Here is a 5,297-nt window from a genome sequence, read left to right on the forward strand (position 1 = left end):
CCTCCTCACGGAGAAGACCCCCATCAAGACCTCCTCACAGAGAAGAACCGGTTACCGTTTGTATCGTCCGTTGTTGACTTTGGATCTTGTATCTTACCTTTGTGTTCATCGATCTAGCGCATGTGTGATCTATTCTTGTTGGTTGAGTGATTTCTCTCGTGTTCCCCTCATGTTTCCCTCGTGTTTCCCCTCGTGTTCATCACGTTCTTCGTAGGGATCCGCTCCTTTCGTGAAAGATCGGCCATCTAGGGTTCCGCCCTACATCACATGGGTTCGATATTACATCAGTTAGCGAGGCCAAGCGGCACACACGATGTGCGGCTGAACAATACATACATTATTTAATAAACATGAAGGGGCCTCGATCACGGCAAATACGCGGCAGTGGAACGACGATGAAGCGGTACACCATAGCACAGGGACACCGATGTGGACATGATCTAGACATGAGCAGCACTCCGATCCAGTAAGACTTTCCTAAAAGCTGGCATGACACGCCAGGTCAGTACATTGAATGTACTTGCAAGCTCACAACAAGTATAAACATAATGGCACACAATAATATGACAATTAAGTAGGTTAAATGCAATGCTTCAACATACTACTCATGAAGTGAATCATGCTTGTGCACCGAGTCCCTCGGACTCTCTTACCAAACGGGTTACCTCATAACCAACATCATCAAACGGTGATCACTCCCAGATCACAAACGAAACCAACACTTTGGTTCCCACAACAACGACCATCTTCATGGTCTCAACAATCTCATCACATAACCAGTGCCAACCATATAACTTTAGTGTGCAAGATTAACTTAATCATGTTGATCCATGGTGTGACCTACTTACGAGTTGTGTCCGTAACCGAGGACGCGGCTATCGATAGATTTAATAAACACTCTACAGAGGTTAGTACACTGTACCCACATCACGGAACCCATGGCCTCGCACTCCCATTCAGGTGGACCAACGACATTCCGACATAACCCTCCCATTGCCATGACACTCTCTCGGCCACTCCGACCAACTCCCCTCTTGGGCTAAGTCATGGGTGGCCCCGATGCCTACCAAAGACATCCAATAGCCACTATCGTGACAAAACAATCAACGGTCCCAAACGGGGACAAGGTACCATAACAACAACGGGCACACAAGGTTATGTCTGCTTATTGGGCCAGGGTACCGCACGCCCATAACCTTCCCTCGTTGGAGGCATCGACCAGAGGCATGACAACGGACCGAATAAAGGCCTTCCCATAAAGGCAAATGTGCTTGCACTGGGAAGCTCGATTCAGTGGCACCATGACTCGATCAACATTATGTTCAAGTTGAATTATCATCAGGTTTAACTTGAAATAGAAGAACACGAGTCATCGTATGCCATGAACAAGCAACTATCTGACATGCACTATATCCACATATCGCTAAAATGAACGGATCAACATCATATAATCATTCTACTTGCAGTATCAATCACTTTAACTCACCGGTTTCCACTTCACTTGTTTTCTATCTCATCATTTTTAGTTATGCCCTTAACATAATAAAATCAGTAACTCATATATGAAAATGATATCGCTCATAGCCAAACCATAGTCATACTACCGAATTACTTCTACTACCTCATACTAGTCCATGAACTCAAATACTACTGTAAACTAAGCACTTCAATCATGAAAAAGTAACTAGCATAAGCATTATTCATTAAATGATTAAATGCATGAAATAAATCATATTCAAGTTGAAAGAAATCATAGTTATTGAAATGACATCATGCAAATATTTGTGTGGCTTGCCTTGGCACACAGGAGGGTCACACTCCTCCTGGTTCTCTTCTAGGAAAGCTTCTCCTTCTGAAAATAAATAAAAACACAAAATGAACACACCAAGAACACTCCTGAAATTCACCAGAAATTCTAGATAGCAGAGAAAAATCTCAAATTTTGCGTGCTGCTAGAATATTCCAAAACAAATACAATGCAAAAAGAATCAATTCATTTGGACTTATGGTTTAAGAGTTATGGCTGGTCAAACTTTCTGGTCAAAATTTAATTTAAATTCAAATAAAAATAAAATAGAGGGGGGGGTGATGATAGAGGCGAAGGTGTCCCGTCTTTCGATGAGATGATGGATATCGCTTTGGTGGAAGTCGACTTTGACGATCCGACTACGAACGTGCGATGACGTCGCGCCTTATCAATCGCTAAACCAACTCCGAGAGGTTATTGACCACGCCGGAGCACGATCAACCTGACCACGAGGGTCTGTTTCCTGCGAGCAAACGAAGAACAAGCAAGAAACTAAGATTGCAATCTGGATATTGCGAATATAAGATGAAAGCTTTATTGATCAAGGTGGGGTTCTGTGACGCCTTTGTCTGGTCGTTGAACACAAACGAAGTACGCGAAGTTGCAACTATGGCGAACTTTTAATCTAAACAAAACCCAAAGTCTAAACGACGCCCTAAGGGCTGTATATATGGAGGAAGAGGGGGGAATTTTGTGGCCCTAGTGGAAGGGGTCCGAAACCAACCCTATCTCTTGTTTCCCCACACATACGAACTCTAAAAACAGCCTATACTCAAGTATTTCGAAATTACATGGGCCTGGCCCAATAATAAGGTGACGCAGCACCTAGAATAGCCTCTGGACGAAAGTTATGAAGTAGCATCTTGTATATTTCGTCCAAGGCTTCATGCACGCATTATGGTGGCTTCAACGTCCTGAAATCATCACTTGTAACTCCGTTCTTGTTCCCCATGCGCATACCATCATCTCCATGCTTGTTCTTGCTCCAATGTTCATCCTTCTCAAAGCTAGGCCCTTCATTTGTAAGCAAAACAAATGTATCCAATTTAGGCAGCATCATATTCTCATGAACATTAGAATCATTACCAAGAAACGAAAGTACCTGGTAATTTAATTGGCGTGCGCGAGCTCTAGTAATTGGTCCAGTATGTATAGCAGCAGGGGCTGTGGGTGTAACAATGGTATTGATGTCCTCATCATCCTCCCCTTCTTGAAATGAAGTCGTCCTCGACGGAAGCTCATCTCCCTCACCCAAATAAGGCTTCAAATCTGCAATGTTAAAAGTGGGACTAACCCCAAAATCTGCAGGCAGCTCAAGTTTATATGGATTATCATTTATTTTCTCTAAGACCTTAAAAGGACCATCAGAACGTGGCATTAGCTTTGATTTGCGCAAATCAGGAAATCTATCCTTACGCAAATGTAACCAAACAAGATCTCCAGGTGCAAACACAACATGTTTTCTACCCTTATCTCCAGCAAGTTTATATTTAGCATTCATACGCTCAATGTTTTCCTTAGTTAACTCATGCATTTTTAAGATCAATTCATCACGTTGTTTAGCATCAAAATTAACCTTCTCCGAAGATGGAAGAGGCAACAAATCAATAGGTGCACGAGGTAGGAAACCATACACAATTTCAAAAGGGCACATCTTAGTAGTAGAATGCAATGAACGATTATAAGCAAACTCAATATGAGGCAAGCATTCTTCCCACATTTTCTTATTATTCTTCAAAACAGCCCTAAGCATAGTAGACAATGTTCTATTGACTACTTTAGTTTGTCCATCAGTTTGGGGGTGACAAGTAGTACTAAAAAGCAGTTTAGTCCCCAACTTAGCCCATAAACATCTCCAAAAGTGGCTAAGAAATTTAGTATCACGATCTGAAACAATAGTATTTGGCACACCATGCAAGCGAATAATTTCACGGAAGAACAAATCAGCAACATTAACAGCATCATCGCTTTTATGACATGGTATAAAGTGTGCCATTTTTTAGAATCTATCCACGACAACAAATATGCTATCCCTCCCCTTCTTTGTTCGAGGTAAACCTAAAACAAAGTCCATAGATATATCCTCCCAAGGAACACTAGGTACAGGCAAAGGCATATATAAACCATGAGGATTGAGTCGTGACTTAGCTTTTTGACATGTAGTGCAGCGAGCAACAAAACGCTCAACATCCCGTCTCATCTTTGGCCAAAAGAAATGTGTAGCAAGTACGTCCTCCGTCTTCTTCACGCCAAAGTGTCCCATTAATCCTCCTCCATGCGCCTCTTGCAACAACAAAAGACGAAGAGAGCTAGCTGGAATGCATAGCTTGTTAGCACGGAACACAAATCCATCATTAACGACAAACTTGTTCCAGGTTCTTCCTTCTTTACAATTCTGCAAAACATCTTTAAAACCAGCATCATGCACATATTGATCTTTGATGGTCTCCAAACCAAATATTTTGAAGTCAAGTTGTGAAAGCATAGTATAGCGACGAGACAATGCATCAGCAATAACACTTTCTTTACCCTTCTTGTGTTTAATGACATAAGGGAAAGTTTCAATGAATTCAACCCATTTAGCATGTCTACGATTCAGTTTAGCTTGACTTTTAATATGTTTCAAAGATTCATGATCAGCATGTATAACAAATTCTTTGGGCCATTAATAATGTTGCCATGTTTATAAAGTCCGAACAAGAGCATATAGTTCTTTATCATAAGTAGAATAATTCAGACTAGGCCCACTCAATTTTTCAGAAAAGTATGCAACAGGTTTACCATCTTGTAATAACACACCTCCTTATCCAATTCCACAAGCGTCACATTCAAGCTCAAAAGTCTTATTAAAATCAGGAAGTTGGAGTAAAGGAGCATGTGTCAACTTATCTTTCAATACCGTGAAGGCTTCTTCCTGTGCGGTACCCCAAACAAAAGGCACGTCCTTCTTTGTAAGCTCGTTGACAGGTGCAGCAATGGTGCTGAAATCTCTCACAAAACGCCTATAGAAAACAAGCGAGCCCAAGGAAACTCCTCACTTCTGTGACCGTTTTGGGCTGCGGCCAACTCTCAATAGCTTCAATCTTGGCTTTATCAACTTCAATTCCCTGTGGAGTAACAACATAGCCAAGAAAAGATACTCGGTCGGTGCAAAAGGTGCACTTCCCAAGGTTACCGAACAAACGTGCATCACGTAGAGCAATAAAAACAGCACATAATTGTTCCAAATGTTCTTCCAAAGATTTGCTATAAATCAGTATATCATCAAAATAGACTACCACAAATCGTCCAATAAAAGCACGTAAAACTTCGTTCATTAGTCTCATGAAAGTACTAGGTGCATTAGTTAACCCAAAAGGCATGACTAACCACTCATATAAACCAAACTTAGTTTTAAATGCTATTTTCCATTCATCTCCCAGTTTCATATGAATTTGTTGGTATCCACTGCGCAAATCAACTTTGGAAAATATTGTAGAGCCACTCAATT

This window comes from Aegilops tauschii, chromosome 5 (genome assembly GCF_002575655.3).
Source record: "Aegilops tauschii subsp. strangulata cultivar AL8/78 chromosome 5, Aet v6.0, whole genome shotgun sequence".
Classification (NCBI taxonomy): domain Eukaryota; kingdom Viridiplantae; phylum Streptophyta; class Magnoliopsida; order Poales; family Poaceae; genus Aegilops; species Aegilops tauschii.